Here is a 22,828-nt window from a genome sequence, read left to right on the forward strand (position 1 = left end):
TCCATTTTTAAAACATACGTCCGGATTACCATTACTAACTTCAAAGGATATATCATCACCAATTCCTTTTTTAAAATATTGTTAGGGTCAATAAGTGTACATCCCAGATTTATTTTAAATATTATTTTAGTTGTGCAGTAAAATAAAGACTGGGGTGATTAGTAAACCAAAAAGAAACAAATTTGATAAAAACTTATAACTTAAACAAAAACAACTTTAAACTTATTGAGTTTTCAAATCTTAGATACATTATTACTTTTAAATTAAATTGTTAAAATTGAATACAGTTCCTTACTTTATTTAAATTTTAGTCATTGTAAAATTAAACATACCATTTACTTCTAGCGAAATAACTTCTAATATGACAACTAAAACCGCTACATATCTGTTATAAATAAAATAAAATAGTTATGTTTTCTTTTTATAAAAAAAAAAAACAAAAAGTTTGCTAACATGATCGATTTGGACCTCATTCTCATACTTTTTACTTACTAGCGAAATCTGTAAAAAAATCAAAAGTTTTAAGTTTTATTATCAAAGCTTTATTTAAACTACTGTTTTAATGACCTTTTTTATTTAAGATGTCCATAAAGTTATAGATATATGTGTGAAGAGAAAAAAAGGACTATGGTCAACACAAGTCGAGAGATAAGCAGTTAGTAATCAAGTTTTTTTTTATTCAAACACTGTAATGCTTAATAATTTAGCAAAGTCTTTTAAGTCAATTGAATATAATGAAGATATTTTTCGAGACAAGAAAATTTGTATTGACCGTCAAAGTTCATTTTGTATAACTTGTCTTCTTAAATGGTTATTTAGCAATCCTAAGTAAGTGTATAGAAAAAATTAAAAAATACATACTCTAGTTTGATTTTTTTCCCAGCTTATACATTACTTCTATATGATATTGACAATTTGTATCTAACTAAATTAAAAAGCCATTTTGTATACTTTTACGTATCTAATTAGTTAACTACTTTACGTGTCTTAGGTAATAAAAAAATCATTCTTGTTTATTATGATTAAGACTAGACTAGATTCACTCTTTTGCCAAAATTAGTTTAGGTAAAATATAGTTTGTTTTTAAAGAACAAAAAAATTTATGTTGTCTTAACATAGTATTTTAAAGTTGTTTCATATAGTAAATTATTAAAATTAGTCAATCCAAGTGTATATTTTTTTATTGATTGAGTAGCTGTTTAAATTGTAAAAAAAGTAATTTATACTATATAACATTATTATCTTACTTATTAGTAAGTAGTTAGTTAGTTTAAAAAATAGTTTTATACTTTTGATAAAGTTTTACGCTTTGCTACAAGACAAAGTAAGCAACAGTAAATGTGCAAATTTAAAACTATTGCTGGTTGAGACCACAAGCGGGATGCAAAATTTTAAGTTTGTAAGAATAAAGATTGGGTACTTATTTCAAGCTGTATTGTTTATCAAAACTTGAATTAACTTTTGAGATATAGTCAGATAGTTTTCTTCGGTACAATTGTATAGCGAAGCAACTTTTCGTTACCAAATTGCTTTAAATTTAAATAATTAAAAAATAGTATCATCTTTTCCTTCATTCTTAGAGCAATTAAATTCATAAGGGTACAATTTTTTTTACAAAAAACTAATATTTACTCTTGTTTAAAAACTTATCAAAGTGTATACTATACCTATAGGATACTTTTTTTTGAGCAAAGAATTTCATAGACCTTATGAGATATAATAATTTTTTTACAAGCTTCCTGTAGAAACTATCTAGTTTAATGATTTTTTTGTTAAGTCTTTCAAAAATTATTAAAAACTAGATTAAGAGTTTTTAAAACGGTTACTCAAATATTATAGGAAAAGAATATATTTTTAACTAAATATTTTTAAATTAGATCCATCTACGAGGAATCTATTAAAATATCCTAACTAGTTTTAATCACATCTAAAATATTAATATGAGTTATGAAATACTACTCAGAAAACTGCAAGCTCAAAGTTAAATGGTTTCGAAATGAAACCTCTAAAACTTGTAAAAAAATACCTAATACATCTTTCATATATTGTAAAGTGCTGTCACTAGTTGTAATAAAAAGTTTAAAGATATACTAACAAATCTCAGCGGTGCAATATTTTTCAATGATTTTGATACTTTTAGTCTATTTTCAAATACTAATAATTAGTAGTCTGTATATTCAATCAAGCTAAGAATGACTTTTAATTCTAATATATCAAATATATCTCTAACAGTATTTTATTAATTTAAGATAACAATAAATACTAAAATGCCGTGTTCTCGATCATTGAAAACTAGGTCGGGGACTTTTACATTTTATGACGAGTATTTGACCAAATGCGAAGCAGAGTTGAAATGTATGAAAATGGGTCAAATACTCGCCCCTGTCACTAACCGTCGCGATGCAAAAAAAATCGTAAAACTGTTCGAAACTAACTATTATAGTAAAACATGCAGTCTATCTAAACATGCCGGGGGCCGTTACTGGATTGGTTTAGACTCAAATTTGAAAGAAGGCAAGCAAGAAAAAGTGTTTTCCAATGGAGTAAAATGGAACCAAAAAAAGCACAGCAAAATTTACAACAAAGTAATACAAACTGATCATGAAAATTGCCCAGTAGCTTATTTTGAGCCTTTTATAGATGAAGACCCGTTCTTTTTGGAGGATAAAAATAATAATTGTGAGGGTGGAACTAAAGCCAAGTATTTTTGCTTGAAACCTGCTGGAAATAGCTCTGCTGAATCTGTTGTCAAGGATAGAACAAATGGTGGCATAGTTGTATCACCTATTGGTATTGCTGTATCAGCGTTCCTATTTGTGACTGTTAGCACTGCAGCTGTTTACTTTTACAATAAAAGCAGAAGACTTGTGGCAGAGGCTATAAATTTTAGAAAGGTGCAAACTGGTTTGACTAAAAATATTTTTATGATGGAAACAACTATAAATGAGAATAAGGAATTACTTTAAAGATGGTAAATCATATTGGAACTAGTAGTTTAAAAACTTGTATATTTTAGAAAAAGTTTTACAAACAAGGATTTGCTTTCTACTTTAATTTCAATTCCTTTCAATAAAATTTAGAAACTTCATTTATAATACTAAATAAAACATCTTAAGTTTACAACAACTAATTACGAAACCTTAAAAATCATTTAAATTTTATTATGCTGTTAATAGGAATTAATAGAAATAAAAATTTAAAGTTTTAACGTTTTTATTTTCTAAACCAAAAAAATTTACAACCGGTTTATTATGTTTTGATCAAAATATATAAAATTTTTAAGACTAACTACGCTAAAACTTATGTACTAATGATTTAAATTATTTACAAACTATTTGTTATTAACTATAGGTATTAAATGAAGTTGCTTTGAAAAATTCATAATAAAAATGCTTACTTAGTTAGTCAGACTTTAAACGTATAAATTTGTTTGATTTAATATTTACTACTGTTCACAGATAAAATTAAACCTTGTTGTTTTTGTTTAAAGTTATTACCACAGTTTTATGTTTTATATTTATAACTTTTTTTATGTTTAAAATTAGGGTACACAAAAACTTTTTCTATTAGTTTTTCAAATTTTATACTAGTCAAAAAGTGTTTTAGCTTATTTTATAATAGTTTTTTACATGAAAACTTTCTATTGAAAATATATATTAGTATAAAAATACAAGGAGCCTTTTTTTTAACTACTGATTAATACAGAATTAGTTGTGTTTAGTTTAATATATGGATTAAAAACATTAAAACAAATTTATATTAATTAGTACTAACATCTTGATAGTACTTATAATATAATTTATTTCATCTAAAATAAACAACAACAGACAGGCTACTTAGATCTGACAACTACTTGATTAAATTTTATAATCTATAGAAATTAAAAACAGTTTATAAAATAAGTTAATTTTCTTTGAATAAAAATTAAAATAAATTGTTATTGTCATTAAACACTTTTTAAATTTTTATTAGTCATTAATACCTAAAAAATATTTTTTTTTAAACTTATTCCATTCTAAATATTTTGGTAGATAAAGAAATAAGATTTTCAATTGAAAACAGAATACTTTTTTAAGTTGGTCAAGCCTTAAAAGCTTCCTTTTTAGATGTTTAATTGTATAGTATGGTGAAAAATAAATTTTTGACAAGGTGGAAGCTTTTAAAAGAACAATCAAATAATTAAGTTCAATTTTATCTCAAATAAAATTATTGGCATTACAAGTTTTAGTTGCTTGGTATCTACAAAAATTTGATTAACCTTAAATAAATTGAACAGTAGTAAAATCTAAGTACTAAAAAGTACTATTTACTTTGATATATATATAAAAAAAAAAAAAAAAGGTTTTTTAGAACTCAAACAAGTAAATAAGTTATTATAACTACATTTAAATTAAGTTTTCAAATTAATTTTGCCAAAACGTATTTCTAGGCTATTAAAATTAAAGTTACTTACAAAGAAAGTAATATATTTCTAAAATGTAAGCAATAATTAAGCTGTGTGTGAAAATTTAATCTAAGTAAGTAAAATATAATTTTTTAACAACCTTTTAAGAAGTATTGTGTTTTGACCATAATAACTTAGTAACTCCTATTTATTTTTTTTAGTCTAAATGAATAAAAGTTATTTTTACAAAATGTTTAAATATGTCCATAAATCAGTAAATATAGCTAACCTTATTCACCAGTTTTTCCCAAACTAGTCCATATTACCCCCTTAGCAAGTCAGGGAGCGATAAGCCACAAAGGGGTCAAGGGGGTGACTAGTAAAGGTGCCGAATCATACTAAGGTACATTTCAGGATAAGTTTGAAATTTACAATATTTGATATTTTGGAGTTTGTGTTAAACAACAAAAAAAGATCTTAGGTACATTTCACGAAAAACTTGATACTTAAACCAAATATTCTGGGGTTTGTAATGAGAGGGGACTAATACTTTTTACTTTTATGAAAAAGAGGCTATAGTTATAAAAAGAGTTTAGTAAGCCATGTCAGACTTGAAAAATCCTTAAAAACGTAATATACACTCTTGCAAGTATTATTTTAGTCTTGAAAAGAATGACCTTCAGTTCAGCAAATGTAGACCGAAAATAAGCTACAGGGTAACTTTCATATTAAGTTTCAACTATTTGTTGTAAACTTTATTGTGATACTTTTCATTAAATCTAATACTATTTAAAAACACTTTTTCTTGCTTGTCTCCAACTAGCTTTGAATATAAACCAACCTAATAAGTTTCATCATCGTACTTATAAAAAATACATGTTTTATAATCGTTTCTTTTACACGTTTTTACGATTTTTTAGCATCGCGACTTTTAGTTACAGGAGCGAGTATTTGGCCCATTTTCATACATTTCAACTCTGCTTCGCATTTGGTCAAATGCTCATTATATAATGTATAAGAGCCTGTTTTAACACATTATAAAACGTCTCAATAAAAACAAAACAGAAATATTTTAAGAGATCTGTGAAAGATTAGTTTATAATTTTTAAGCATTTACAGTTTACAATGTTTTTTACAACAAGGGTCGGCAGACTTTTATGAAGAACGGCTCTTAGCAAAACCTGATTTAGTTTAAATTGTTTTCACCGGCCACAGTAGTTAAGGTTTACATACAAAAATTTAAAAAATACAAACAAGATAAAATGTAATGGAATAAACATAAAATAGGCACAAGCAAAATAGAAAAGCAATGTATACTTTAATTATAAAAGAGCTTAAACTTGACTTTTATATATTTTTGTTTGAATCTCGCTGCGCGCCAGAAATGTTGGCTTGGCTACACTTGGCCTACGGGCTGCAGTTTGCCGACCCCTATTTTAAACGAAGTTATTGTCACGAAGTTTAATATTTCGTTTTCATCGTTTTCAGTATAACAAAAAAATAAACCAGATAATTCAAATAAATTAAGTGTGTAGTTTTTTTTTACGTATTTAAAAAGTTTCAAAAAACTTATAGAGATTTAATTTTATAATTGTCACAAACATGTTTCTTAATCTTAGCTTACCAAGAGTATTTAAAAAATATTAAATAAATTAACAGTTAAATAAATAATGAATAAAAACTATATAGCATTGCTTGAAATTTTGTAAAACAACTATTATATCTTTAAACCATTTGGTTTATTAGCAATTAACTAGTTTAGTTTTTTTATACAGAAAATAGATATGACTAGAACTAATAATCTGATTGAGAGTCAGAATATTTTCATTACATTCCCTAAACACGCAAAAATTTTTTATTTTTTTTTACTACTCGATTACTTTTTTGTAATAAACTTACTAATATTATCACGGGTCTTATTATCAAGATTCTATTTTAGCTTGTCATATTAATGTTATTTCTTTTTTTAGTTTTATAGTATTATATAATTATTTTACTCGATAAATTATCTCATTGTTTTAATTTTTGGCAAAGTCCTTGTTTTAGTCTATATAACTATTGTATTTTATTTAAAAACTTGTTAGTTTAATAAGAAAAGTTACTTACCTTAGTTATGAGCATAGTTTTTTGTAGCAGAGTACTCGCTGAATATTAGAACAATTTTAAGACAGAACATTATTGTCAGAAAATTACCAAAACTACACTTATCATTACAGTAAGTCGGTAGAAAAAAATTAAAGTTTATCAAAATAAAAGTTTCCGATTAGTTTGCAGATTAAGTTCACAAAAGAGTTTTTACTTAAATTCTAGTTCAAATGGCACTTCGTTATTGTAAACTTTAACAAAAAAATAGTTAGCTCCTTTTCTTAAGAAGTTAAAACATAAAATCTTGATTTCACAACTTTATATAAATTATATTTCTTAAGTTGTTTACATTACTTAAAGTACTACAAATGATACTTTTTTACGTTGAAGTTTTAGATCAATTTGTTTGTTTAGTATAAGTTAGAAAATAATTTTTAATAAAGTATCTAAAGTTTGTTCAACAGATTGTTACTCAGCTGACAATGTTTCACTTATTAAGATCCTAAGAGCTAAAAGTTAACTTTGTTACTTTAAGCTCTGAAGATCCTAATAGGTAAAACAATGTCACTTGAGTGAAGTTTATAATAACGAAGTGCCATTTGAATTAGAATTTAAGTAAAAACTTTTTTAAGAACTTATTATGGAACTTAACCAGAAATTACGCTCTTATTTTGATAGTTAAAACTATTTTTTTCTACCGGCTTACTGTTATATTAAGTGTAACTTGAGTATAACTGACAGTAATGTTCTGTCTTAATCTTATGCTAATATCCAGCGAGTAATCTGCTACTAAAGACTGTGTTAGTAAAATTTATTTAAAACTAAGTTGTAAATTACTTATATATAGACTAAAAACAAGAATTTTGCCAACAAATATATAAACAAAATAACGATATGTATTATATTTATTATTTTGAGCTCTTAGGATTTTATTAAGTGAAAGATTAGAAGCTGAGTAACAATTTGTTGAATAAACTTTAGATGATTAGCTTTCTAGTTTTTATAGTGATTGAGCACTTTAGTTCATATGGTTTTTTGACTTTACGAGTTAAAATATAGCACAATTTTCATACCTTTTAATTACGACCAAATTAAAGTTTACTTAGTTTATAAATATGTACTTTATAGCTGTACAAAAGGAGTTCTATAAACAAAGAACTTGTCATTTTATCTTACTTTTGTAAGGGAAATATTTGAGTTTTAAATAAACTATAAAAACCTTATACAAATGTAACAAAAATAAGATAACTTTTTAGAAAACAATGGCTTTATGTTTAAGTTTTGAAAGTTTGTAAAAAGTTTTAAAACTACATGAGGAACAAACCTTAATATCCAATCACTTTAAGAATTTCTTTTGTACACCAGATTATTTAGTTTTCTTCTAGAAGTTGAAACTGTTAATCAATTTAATTTAAAAAATAATAGACTTGTTTCATAGGTGCTATTAGCTAAATGTTTACTAGTAAACCAGAATACTAAGAACTGGTTTGAGTTGATATTGAGTCATAATCTGTAAAAAAATTAATTAACTTCCGGCTGATTATTACGTAGTTTCATAAATTTTTGGAGAAACCATTCTTTTAAGATTAAGAGGTAGACTCAGCTACTTTTTTCGTTTATATTCTTTTCTCTTCTAAATTAGTATATTAGTAACAAGGAGAACAAAAACATTTATGTAAACTTATATTTTTATAAAGAAAACAAGTTTATCTAATCAACAAGATTTACGTTGATTTCAAGATAGAATTTAATGACTTTTTATGATAAAAAACAAAAACGTTTTGAATGCTTTCTCGTTTTTGTAAAACAATGAAAAATAAAGTTGTAATACTTAATGTATTGTTTTAAGCTAAATATCTAAATATCTAAAGTTAAATATAAAGAGTTATGTAATTCTACTTAGATTTTGACTTTATAACAATATAATTGGTTTAAAACTTCAACTCAAGTCTGTATATAAAAATTTTCAAGTAAAAAGTAAAATTTTTGACTTTTAGTTTTATCTTTCTTATTATTATCATAAAAAGTTTTTAGGAAATAACTGCTAAAAGAAACTTTTATGGTATACTTAATTATATTAAAAGCAATGTATTTTTAACAAATTAAGCTTTTAATTTAGTTGACTCGATTTCATTAAGTTTAGTTTTAAACACAATTTATTTAAAAGTTTCTATATTATCTTAACATTTATTGACTCTAATTGACTTATAAATGATACTAGTCATCTCTTTTATAAGTTTTGTCAATTACTACTGTCTGCAAAACTATTTAAAGCAGATAAATTGGCATTGTATCATAATTTCAAAATAATTTCATATAAGATCTTGCTTAAGTGGTGACTTCCCTTGAACTTCTTGTAAAAGACATCCCACTGTACCTTGACAAATTTCCAAGATTCATCTCGACCGAGCTTGGTTCCTGTTGCCATGCCATTCAGGATCTTTTGTTTTTTGTTTTCACCTACTCGGCTTGACATCATGATTTTTGAACAAGTTTGAATTATTACAAACCCTGTAGGCATCCTAGAGCTGCTTCGAATTCAGTTTTATCTTCCATGGAATCAACTCTCTTGTAGAGCTTTACCATGCTGTTGAAAGCCTCAAGGCCTCCTTTAAAGTGTAAAGTTCGTAGACGGAAGCAAGAGTTTCGGGACTGATTGGTGTTGAGTTCTTGAAGAAAAAATTATAATTTGTATGCACTTTTAGTTGACTTGGTCGTCGTTTGAAGCTGTGATGAGAAGCGCTCTCAAGCTGGCATCCAAATTAGATTCATCTTGTTTAGCTTCCATTCCAATATGAGCCATGATGCTACTGAAGAGATCTTTTTTGAATTGAGAAAACTTGTTTAAAGCTTCATCGTCATTCCACATAAGCTTAGTCATTGCGCTAATGCTTTTGATTATCTTTTCCTACAAAGAATACTTTTTTTGCCTTTGAAAACTTTAAGTAACTTAAGATGTGTGGCAAAAAATTCCTATGATGTTACTTTCTTTTTGGTAAGAGATAGCATCGAGTATACCCCAAACTTCACCGGGATAATTGACTGGAATTTAAAAAGTGTGACTGTTTTCTGGGTTGTCCGCATCTAGTGCCTTTATTGTGACATCATTAACGTACTGCTTCCAAAGTTTTTAGTCATGGTCACAAATTTGTCCTGCATCGTACATCATAAAAGTTGCAATTCCTTTCTTGAGCCACAAGTAAGTCCGCAATTCCATGGTGACCAGGTTTCCAAATCACTGGTGAGACACTTCATGGTAAACAACATTTGTTACCCAACATTTTTGCGCTACGGAAGATTCCTTTTCATTTACGAGAGCTATTTCTCAGTAAGTGATCAATTTTCAGTTTTCCACGGCGCTGCAAGCAAAGTCGGTGATAGCAATTAAATCGAGTTTGTTCATTAAGTATGGACAGGAAAAGAACTCTGTAAAGCACTCTGCTGATTTGGTAGTGGCTTTCTAAGGGTAATTTCTTTGACTAGTTTTTTCTGGTTAAGTGTAAACTTTGACTTTGACCACGTCATTAGTCTTGCCTTAAACGTAGTCGAGTACTCCTACTACAAAAGCCAGCGGGTGAGTTGACATTTTCTTTGACTTTGCGAAGACGACCTTCTTTGTTTCTTGATCTTCAAGAACTTCTTCGCTGATGACATTCATGTTTGACAAGGCGACAATAAACTTTTTTATTTATTTACTAATTAAACTTATTGGTTAGTGAACATAATTATTGTCAGCATAAAAGTTTTATTAAAGTTAAAACTAACATAAAAGTCAACTGATTGGTTTTTTTTAAAGTAAATGTTTCGAAGGAAGGTGTCAATGTGACATCATAGTTTATAGGTGTAACGTTGGTAGCGATAGAGAAAACTCCATTGTAGCATTTATGTTAATTATGTAGTTACGTTTGTTATAATACAGTTTTTTAAAGTATTCATATTATTATTAAACAATTATCTACATAATACTTTCTTAAAAGATTAAGGTACATTATGCAAATTCATATCCTAGATATGCATAGTGTAAAACAATAAGTTTATCATTACCTAACTAGGCTAAATTTCATATTTCGTTATACTAAAACTATTATATTGTTACATTGTTACTATATTTTCAGCAAACAAAATACAAGTCGTTATATATTTTGCAACTTTAAATTTTTATTTGATTGGTAATAATAAAAGTAAATCTAATGTCAACAATAAAACTCATATTTAAAAAAAAATTGTTCAAACATTTGTTGGAGGGCTCTATAAGTTTATTAATAAAATAATGAAACTTTATAATACTAAAAGTACGACTTATATCAATTTAAAGTAATAGTACTGTTCACTAAACTCGTACTCAGATGCTAACGTATTCATTACATAGTTATTTAAAATAAACTGAAAAATATAACCACAAAATTAAAATATATTACATTAGTTGTTTTTGTTTAAGAGCTGTTACTCTTGGCTGTTAAAGCTACAACCGATTTAAACAAATCTTCTTCTGCTTCACTGTAGTATCCAATTTCTAAAATTTATGATAAAATATTTAAATGAATATTTTTAAGTTACTTAAAATACTTTTAGTAAGTTTTATTAAGATTAAAGAATTTTTAACAGCACAAAAAGTACAAATACATTAAAATTATTAAATATATACTATTTCAAAATCTATCGAGGTAACCAGTTTAATTAGTAAAAATAAAAGGTAAAAACAATAATGTCATTAAAATGTTTTCCCCATGAATCTAGTTTATTTAAACGGCTATTGGGAGGCTTTAAAATTTTTTTAAACAGCAATTAGATATTATAATACTAACTATATGACATATCAAAATTTATAATAGTAGTACTGAACACTAATTACATCTATACATACGTACAAATTTATAAAGATTAATAGTTACATATAAATTTAACAACATAATCTGGAACTTTAAATATACTTGATTTACAGTAGTGAATATAGAAGTAATAATATTCTATTTGAACAAGTTCTGTATTTAATAACTGATGATCTCTTGTATCTTAATATGAGAGTGAAACATTGATTTGTATATAATAAACTGTGAAAATAAGATATAACTAGTCTCCTTTAACCTACTTAAATTGATAACTTCCAATTGTTTATTTTAAAGCAAATTACAATATTATTTAAGTTATCTATAAATTGATTTATATTGTTAAGATTAAAAAAACGATAAAGCTTTTAGTATAAATTTGGATTTAGTAGTAAATAATAATTAAATATCAAATCGAAATTTAAAAAGTAACTGTGAGTATGTTGAATAAAATTGGCACTGATTCGTGTGAATAACCACTTTTTTACGGGCTATGCCCGATGGGAACATTCAAATTAACTCAGTATAAAAACAAATTGATAGTTCACAAGTTGAATACATTACTCTAAAATATGCTGTTTAATTTTTAAGTGAAAAAAAAAAGTTGTCAACTATTCAAATTTCAATAATATCTAAACAGTATGATAGTTAGTAAATAAAAAAATCAAAGTTCTAAATCTCTAAATATTTTCAAATTTTTACTGTGTTTTTATCTAAACCTAAAAGTTGTGAACTCGAAAAATAATAAGAAAGTAGTAGAAGTTATTGTTTTGTTTAATTGTTAAATTTGTTATACTGTATTTACAAAACAGTTAATATATAAAAACATTTTGTTTTTGTTACACTTCTTATGTTTACAGTAACATACACAAAATGTACCACTTTTTCTATGGGCTTTAGCACTATTTAAACTGACTAAACATTTAAAAATTAATAGTTAGATAATTAAGTACATAAAGCTAAAAGATGCTGTATAAAACATTATTGAAGAAATAAAAATAACTTAAGTAAAACTGTAAAAATTGTATTTTATAATTTCAGTTTGTTATCAAATAAAAAGTATTATAACACTAAAGTTCAAAAAAAATTTAAAAACAAATTAGTAATTTTAATGCTAAACTTTACTTGCAAAAAGTATACTTTTAGTTATTTTTAACTTTATTTGTATTTTAGCTCAGTGATCTTCAACGTATACACTGGTGCACGCTAGTGTACACGAAATTTTTTCAAGGGTACACAAAAACTTAAGGTGAACAAATTATATTAAGGGTGCATGAAATTTTAATTTGTATAAATTTATTTATTTTATTTGTTCGGTAAAACGATAAGATAAGTTCAACTTTGAATTTAAATTCAGCCCAGGTGATTTATTTTGAATTTACTTTATTAGCTATTCTGCGAATTGACCATTTTAGTATTCTGAAGGCTGAAATCAAATTAGTTGAAAAATTCCAGAAGAAGCAAGAAAGTTGAAATGAAAACAAAACAACAGTGAATTCTTCTAGTAATGTTCAAACATTGGTGAGATGAGGACCTTCCATTAATCAGCCACAAACAAGAGGGGGACCATAAAACCTATAGGATATCTAAATTTTACTTAGTTTTTTTAACTAATTATTCTTGTTCAACTTTTTTATAAAACTTAAATATCTGTATTAATTAACTACTTCAACTAATTTTAAATGCATTATGATAGATATAATTATAAAGTAGAAAATATATATTGTTCAGTTACACAGGGTTGCAACACACTCATGATATATAATTATTAAAAAAAACTGTGTACTGTATAAAACTGTTCAAATTCTCAGGCTGATTTAAAATTTTGTACTAACACAGGCCAGCTTGGTAATAAAAAATTGAGGTTTTTTATAAGGTTTTTTGAAAATATCAAGCAAGTTTTTTTTTTAAATCTTGAATGAGATTTAATTGTTACAGTTTTAATATTTTGATATTTTATAACCAATTTTGTTCAAAAATTTAATTTCTGTTGTTACTAAAATTAATTATTATTTTTTGATTCATTTTATAATTTTTTAAAGACTTAAAATATGCTCTTGATGACTTTGGACATTTTAAGGTCATTCAATACAGTTTTTAGTCACTAAAAATAGTTTTTTTCTGTTATAAAGTAGCAACCCTGTAACAGTTGTTTAAAAACAATTTGATGCTAGAAAGGGTAAGACCGATATCTGAAAATAAAAATAACCATTACTAAACATTTATAAAACCCTTTTATTGTATCATAGTTAAAAACAAATAGTATATTAATGTTAAATTTCAGTTATAGTTTAAAATTAAATTTCACTATGTTTGTAACAGGGTTGCCACTTTATCTGGTTACCTTAAAAATACCTGGATATAAAAAAAAAAAATCACATGTTCAGTAGTAAAATTTCAATTTGACCAGGAAAATTGATCATATTAATAAATATTGTCATCATCAACAATTTATTTTATTAAAAATAGCTTTACAGTATCTTTTCAATATTTTTATGCTGTTTAACACAGTTTCTTACCTTAAACTTGACTTTAAACTAAAATAAACCAAAAATGTATACCTTCAAAAACCTGGAAGAAATTTGGAGAACCCGAAAAAAAAAATTTGAAAAAACGAGTGGCAACCCTGTTATAAGTAAAATTAGTAGTTTTTTGTGAACTTATAACTATTTACTTAGTAAATATGTAATAAGAAATATTCTTAAAGTTTAAGAAATTTTACACTCAATGTATTTTTTAATATTTTGGAAAAGCTCATCTTTTATAGAAAAATATTATTAAAAATTATTTTGTTTATATTACTGTGTTTATTATGATTTTAACTAGTGAATGTAAAAATTAGAAAAATACCTTGTTAAATGCGTATAAAGTTGCGACAACTGTAAGTTAAACTTTTTTTTTTTAAATGGATAGTTCAAGTTGGCTAATTTATTTTTATTTTTTTGCAAAACTTTAGCTAGTTTTGAAATTTTTCTCGAATTTCAGGCATTTTTTGTATTCGAATGTGTTCTTCTTAAATTTTATTAATAATATCTTGTTTTTAAGTCTTTTTATCTAAACAAATATTACTCAAAAACTTGAATTTTTTATTTTGAAAATTAATTTTTTTTTGTTAGTTATAGAGTTACCAAAAACCTGGAATCCTAGAACTTGTCAATTTAGGATAAAAAAACCTGGAATTTAAAAATTCTGAAAAAAAAAATTAATGTTTTGAATAAAATCACTAAAACAACCTCGAATTTAAATATATTTTTTTCATGTGAAGTAACAAAGTTCCAAATTGAACCAAATAATCTATGTTTATATACAATTTTTGTTATCTAAGAAATCTTTTTATTTAAAGACACATTTAAAGTAATTATACAGTATTCTTTCAATGCTGTTATACTGTTGAAGACAGTTTTTTACCTTAAACTTTATTTCATAGTGAAAATATACCAAAACATTGACTCTTAAAAACCTGGAAGAAGTTAAAATAACCTTGAACTTTTTTCTAAGACTTTTGGCAACCTTGTAATTTGTTAAGTTTTTTTTTTAATGCTTTTAAATCTCTGCATGATTTAGGACAGTTAAACGTCATTTAAATTAGTTTTTTTAAGACTCAAAAATGAAAACCTGATTTTTCAAAAATTCAGGCTAGTTTTATAAAATTCGGACTTACTCAGGATTGTTTTTGTCTTAATTAGACAGTTTTAGGTATATGCTTTAAATCATTGGCTTTTTTTTTATTTTAAAATCTGTTATTACCAAAATACTAAAAGTTATATAAACTTTCAAATTAGTTTAAAGCGGGTTCAGTTTATTATCAAACAGATTTTCCACACACACAGTATAACTAAGACTACTTTAAAAATTTAGAAAATCATAGGCTTGTTTCGTTTTCTTTGTAAAACACAGGTTAGTTTCAATAATTATCCTAAATATTATAAACAGTTATTATTGACTATGTTTTGAATTGTTATGCATTATGTTCTGTTATATTGTGTTAGAAAGCAAAATGCATCAGAAAAGTCGTAACTTACATATTTATTAAATACCTGTAAAACATATATAAAAATATATAATCTATTGATTCTACAACTATTTTTTTCCTAACAAGTACACAACATGTAAAATTAATTTTATCTTAAAAATTTAACATTAATTACTTTTAAACTTGATATTATTTAAAATGCAAAAGCTACAACACCTAACATTTAGCAAACGGAATGTGAAGTATCATATCAGTGCAGCATCGGATAAAAAGACCAGGACAGTGGACACACAAGACAGATGACCAGAAAATACAGCTTTCAATAGACTCAAAATTTTCAATTGCATTTTTTGTGTCGATTTTTTATTTAGATGAAAATAAGAATCAACAAAAACAGTGAATAGAAATTAAATGCGTAGTAGTTAGTTGATTATGCATACTAAGATGACTAAGTACCAATTGAATTGTTGAAATGTATTAACTAAATTAAGGGGGGGAGTGCAATGTTATCATTCAGCGGACCAGGTGTGGAAAAATTATTGGTTGGCCGGAACATTTTAGTTTTATTTGATACACGAAAATAGATAAAATATTTTTGCTAAAATGCTAATTATATGTGACCTTTTTTAATTATGAAGTTTTTTATTTCCCATAGGTTTAATTTAAGACTTTTTGTATACATTTTAATCCCTAGAATATCTTATGATTTTTACCTCTCGCCGGTCGGATTCCACTTAAATTCTCTTAAGTATTTTCAAAATGGTTATTTTCTTTGTTGTTCTTAAAGAAAGAATTGAGCGACACAAATAAGAATATTGTTGTAAAGATAAGGTTAATGAAATAATTCCTAATATTAGAAACATAAAAAAGTTCAAAAGTTTGTCGGAGTTTCCATGAATAAATATGCTAGCTTCTAACAGCAAAGCACATAAATAGCTGCAGTATCCTTAAAAGAAAATTAAAGTTGTTTACGTTTTCTTACTACTAGTGGTGTAATTTAGGGGTACACAGAAATAATTTTACACAGTTTAGTGTGCACAGAATTTTACCAGCTTGAAGACCACTATTTAGTTGTTATGTTGATGAAAATAGTATAGGTTCTGGTATTGTGTTAGTATCTAGCTATAAATTAACTTGGTTTTATAATGTTTAGTGCCAATTCAGAAAGTGTTTTAATAACAAATCATGGCATTTGTTTTGTATTTCATTTACAAAGTAGCTTACAATTATTAAAAAAAGAAAAAATAAATGCTTCATATTTAAAAAAGTAATTAGTTAAAAAAAAGTATGCATGGGCTTTATGCTGATTAATTAGTTTTGGGTGAAATTTAAAACAATTTTTTATACAAGCACTAATAAATGATATAAACCATGATATGCTAAAAACAGTAAATCGACGATTTCTTTAAATACTTTTAAAGTTTTGTTAGTCGTGCATAAGGAGTATACATAATCTTGTTTTTTTTTTTTGAAAAAAACAATAAAGTAAAATGTTTGTGATTTTGTAGTTGTATAAAGATAAAAAAATTTACAGTTTTTTATTTAAGTTGTTCTTTTTATTCATAAATATTCTTTTTATTTATATAAGTTTCAGCAACTTTCCCATAAATAGTTATTTCATAAATAATTCTTAACTTATGACAGATTTATATTGTAGATTTATTAAATTAAAACGAAATGTCTAGATACCGCATAAAAATAGAAAAAAGTGTGTACTATGATAGTTGGACAAGTTTAAAGCTAAGTTTCTATTTAGAAAATGACTTAATTGAAAGTTTCAAAGTGTCTAACAGCAACTACGAGCGAAACGTTACTGAAGCACAAGAATTACTTATACGGGATCTTTACAAAAAGTTTCCATATCTAGAGTTTTCGCATAAATATATCGAATTTGGATTCCTCGGTTTCAGAGGTTTTCTATATAGAGGAACGTCAAGAAACGTTGTTGTGCTTTCTACAGAGCAAGCGTTGCGAATAACTCACGTTTCCTGCAAAAATCATCGCAACCCTTGCCGTGCTACTAGAAGCTCCATAAAGAAAAACGGTATTCCACAAGAAAATGTTAAGCTCAAATTGAAAACACTCAAGGAAAACAGTGAGGCAATCACGTTTTTAAAAGAAAACAAATGTCCTGTATGTCTCGAAAGTTTCAAAGAAATTTTAGAAGGAAACTTTCATCTTGTTGAGTCTGAATGCAGGCATCCAGTGTGCTGTAATTGCCTTGATAGAATTCTTTACAGCGAAAAACCAGAATGTCCATTATGTAGAAGCACCAACTACCAACTGAATTCTTTTCATAAATTAAAGTTCGATAAAAATATCATTTTTAAATGTGTTTATTCTTAGGTCGCACTTATTGGTTTTATGAATAGTTTTTATTTTATTGTATAATTTTTAAAATAAACTGAATATTTATTTTACGCAGCTTTAAAGTTTTTTAATTGAGTATAACATTAAGTCTAAACTAAACCTATACTTATAAAAGTAATTTTATTAACAGATATCAACAATTACTTACATAGATTATAATGAATAAAAACAAAAACTTCCTTTTTGATAACGTCATGAATTAAAACTACTTTTGCTACATTTTTTTCTTACCCAAACTTATAAACTCGATATATATAAACTTATTAGCTGATAATAAATATTATTGAATGTACGTTAGCATACGTTTTTTATCGGGCGTTTATCAATCTTACGAATAAAATGGTCGCGTCGATACTCGAATAATTTATTAATGAACATTGGTAACAAAATCATTGGCTGGCGCTGGTATTTTGTTTATATATATTACAATACTTTGTCAAATGATATTCTAAATCCTAAAAATTGCTGATATAAGCTATATTGGTTAGCTTTATACGTGGTCGATACTGGTTAAATGATCTAAATCTGTTTTCAAAATCTCAGTATCATGATCGCTAATTTTTTTTAAAGACTTATAATATACTCGTCTATTTTTATTACAAACCTTAAAGTATCTTTTGTATATTTAAAATATCCTGTCAAAAGTATCTCAGAGTAGAGTTGTTAGAAGTTAGAACGCTTATGTTGCTTTGCAAAATTTTTGTTTGTAATAAATTATGAGGCTTTTTACCAATTAAAATGAACTATACTTTACAACTATAGACCTTTTTTTTACAACTCTTAACAAACAAAAAACATTTAGTAAAACTTCGAGGGGCTTTCTTAACTACTCGATTTTTAAAAATCCCTCCTTTTCCTCGTTAGTAGTTAATACTCTCATTTACTAAAATCGTCTAAAAGGGGGGTAATATTAGCCCTTTTGAAAACCTATGTATAGATAAAATTAAGATATTTTCAGTATTAAAATTCTTATAGTTTTTTGTGTTTTTCGTTTTTAATTTTAATATCAAACTGTTATTTACGGCATATTACACTTCAAAATAAAAAAATATATGCTTATTCTAACTTTTACTACAGAAATCTTTTTTTTTTCTGAAATACTTAAGAAAACTACTTATTTACATTTTTTTTACTTTTTCAGGAAGTTTAAATTTTTGATTTAAAAACAGATTTTCATTATTATTTAGAACATCATTATTACATTTACAACAGAAGTTTTATGTCTTACATAAGATTGCTGTATACTAACCAAGGAGGGCATAATACTCTTCTGTTAACATTTTAGAAAGAATCCATATTACCCTCCCAAAGCTATTGGTGGGGTTTTTATTTTATATTTGAATAGTATTTAGTAATATATGAAAGCAAAAAATAGTTATACAGCACAAGTGCTTAAAAAGTTGCCTTTATACAATTTGTAACTAAATAAACCAAACTAAACTTTTACAAATTAAAATAAACTAAACTAGCTTCCACTATTCTTTGCAAAAATAGAAAGAAATTTTGTTTACATGGTTAATTGGCCAGGTACACAACAATGCAAACTCTGAAAAAATTTTAATGACCAAAAAGTAATTAATAATGAATAAAAAAAAATTAGTTGTGCTTAACTTTAGGTGAGAAAATATCAAACTGAAAAAACAATACATTGGTAGTCTTATTTAACCATAATTTTAGGCTAACAAATAAACCATACTTTGTTTTAAACAATCTATATGAATATGTAGAAAGAACTAAATTAATGTATTATAAACTAAATATTTAATAAATTTTGTTTTAAAATATCATAATCAAAATAAATTATTGTATTGATATAAACACTTTTTATTGTAAAATAATAGCAATTAAATATTTAAGTTTATTAGATTATGACATATAAGTTAATTTTATCATGTATTTACCGGTCGCAATTAAAATATACAATTAGCATAAATCTATCTAAATAAGCTCTTTACATCCCAGTAAATTGAGCATTCTTTTTTAGTTAAGGCAAATAACTTTACAATTCATGTATTTATGAAAAATAATTTTTAGCCTAAAATTATGATTAAATAAGTCATCAAATGTACTATAGTTTCAGCTTAATATTGGTGCTCACCTAAAGTTAAGCATAACCAAATAATGGGTTGAATTTTTTTTAAACATCAGTTTTTTTTTTGCAAAATACTATATATTTTTTTAGATATGACTCTTATAAGCAATTAAATATAAATTTTTATAGCTAACTTTAAATTTCTCATTACCTAAACAAGACCTTAAGAGACTATTAATTTTAAAAAGAATGCTTTAATTCTTCAAATAACAAAATATAAAACTTACAATATAACTGTGAAGCATAAACCTGCTTTTGTAAATATTTAAGTCTAAAAAATAGTATTATATTATCATTTTTATATTTAAGACTTTATAAGTTGAGATCCTGCTGTAAAATATTAGTAAACTATATAAAAATGCCATAATCTACTAAAAATTAAAACAAATTATACAGTAATCTTCCTTTATTCTACCAACATATGTTTCTGTGTGTCAACGAATCAACACACTTCAACTGGGTTCTGTAAAAAAATAATTACTGTAATGAGTTGTTTAATGAGTTGTATAAAGCTCTACAAAATGTAAATAGTCTAGTATCTGATCAATAGTTTGAAAAACAGAAAACATTTTTAGAAAACATTTAATGTTGCGTAGGGGAGAGTGAATTCTGATGTTTAAAAAAATCTATAAAATCGATTCATAGTAGTTTTAGTAAGTAAAACAAACAAATAAAATCTCATCAAAATCTGATTAGTATGTTAACAAAAAAAGCATAACTTAAAAAAAACATATCAAGCTGGTTAACACCAACCTAGGTATGTAATTTCCTAAACTAAATAACAAGATTTTATTCAACTAAATGTTTATAACTAAATTTTATTTTAACTTAAATCACATTTTAGTTGTATTTGAAGTTATTAGGTACTTTAATTTTAACTATTTACTAAGATTAAAATTTACTATTATACTAATGCCACAGTAGAAATGTAATTCATGTTTTATTTTTATATTTTGCATAAATATTTTACCAGATGTCTTTTACATTTTTATAAAATTTATAGTAGCTTATAAGATATATAAATTAAAGTTTTGAGAAATTTTTAAAGTCCTTATGAAATGCATAAACTAAAAAAGCAGCAACTCCAGTTTACTTAAAATTCTGTCTTTTACAATTTGTAAGCGATTGTTTTCAAACCTACTCAGTTTAATCTTTTTAAAATTTTTGGAATCTGTAAAATGAGTTCTAAATTTCAAAGTAAGTTTTTATATTTTTAATGAATAAATAAATAAAAACACTGAAAAAAAAAAACTTAATTTGAAAAGTAAAAAAAATGCTAAATTTTTGTTTATATTGCAAGATGCATATGCTATGCGTATCATTGTAAAAAATAGCCAGGTAATATCAGAATAGTTTAAAAAAGTTTTAAACTAACATAGAAAAAGAAAATTGGTATAAATTGATTTAAGGTTGATTAATTTGGTTCTGAATTTGATTAACTTTTCAGCTCCAGTTCAAAAGATCAAATCAAAGACAAATTAAAAAAAAAACACTGAATAAGTTTTTACTTTAGTTTAATGTAAAGTAAGTCACAAAGTTTGTATCAGAAACCTTTTACAAAAATAACTAAATATCAAAAACTATTTTAATTTTTTTTATAATTTAAAAATTGATTGATAATTTTAGGGTTGCTGAAAACATAGAATCCTGGAAAAACCTGGAATTTGAGAAATTCCGAAAATATCTTTGAGTTTTGAACTATAATAACTAAAAAACCAGGAATTTTAATCAACTTTTCGATATAAGTAGTAAAACTTCTATTTGACCAAAATAATCTATTGTATAGATATAAATTTTTTGTCATCATCAAAAATATTTTTGAATAAAAAACACATTTAAATAAGCTTAAAAATATCTTTTCAATGTTGTTATACTATTTAACACAGTTTTTTTACCTTGAATTTAATTTTAAGGCAATAGGGGGATCCACCTTGATTTTTACAAATTTATCTTATTTTATAGAGTTTTTTCTGAAATTAGACATTTTAACCAATTGAAAAAATTAAAAGTAATTTTTGAAATATGAGTTCCTAATGGAAACCTATGCAAACTAAAAACGGAAAAAAAGACCATTGCACTAAAAATATATCTCCTCTTTCATTTTTTAAGCAATGTTCTTCAAATTTTTACAGAGAGTATATTATTAAAATTTTAAAAAGATTAAATGCAGGAATTTTCTAACTTTAAAAAATAACATTTTTATAAAAAAAAACTAACTATTTTTTTGTTTTTTTAATCTAAAATTTTTATTTTTTAATATATTTAAAATTTCAACAGTCAAAGTCTTTTAAACTATAAATGAAACATTTCCTGAAAGTTTGAGGTCTCTAGCTTAAAAATGAAGGATAGGATAGATTTTTAGTGAATTTTTAAATTTTCAGTCCATACATTTGTATCCAAAAATTATAATAAAAATTATAATATCTCAAAAGTTAAATAAGATTTTTTAATTTTATAAAAACTGGCTTGTAGTTTGTACTTCAAGCTTTCATAAGAAATCCAATGTTATTTTTAGTAAAATAAAATGGTAGACCCCCCTTTGCCCTTAAACTAAAAATAGACCCTACAACATTTAATTTTAAAAACCTAGAATAAAACTGCCAACAACATTTGGCAACCCTCTAATTTCTACTGGAGCTTTCAATTATAACCAAAATTATTTTTTTGAAAAAAAAACACTTTTTTTTAAATTTTTTGTGATAAAATTTTTATTTTTTTACGTTATTAAAATTCTAAAGTAACATTTTTTTTTAATATTAGGAAAATTTACTAAAAATTTGAAGAAGATTGCTTGAAAAATGAAGGAGGAGATAAATTTTTAGTGAATTTTTAAACTTCTGAGAAAGTTGACTCCAAAAAATTTGCGGTCCATACTTTGTATTGGAGACTTTTTACAAAAAATATAATATCTCAAAAGTTAAATGATATTTTTAAATTCTATAAAAACAGGCTTGTAGTTTGTATTTAAAGCTTTCATATAAAAGCCAAAGTTAATTTTTGTAAAAAAAAAAAATGTTGGACCCCCCCTATGGCCTTAATTTCTAGTGTATAATTTAAGATAAAGTTTAAATGTGTTCTTTTTAGAATATTATCATAAT

This window comes from Thalia democratica, chromosome 4 (assembly GCF_965202585.1).
Source record: "Thalia democratica chromosome 4, ktThaDemo2.hap1.1, whole genome shotgun sequence".
Classification (NCBI taxonomy): domain Eukaryota; kingdom Metazoa; phylum Chordata; class Thaliacea; order Salpida; family Salpidae; genus Thalia; species Thalia democratica.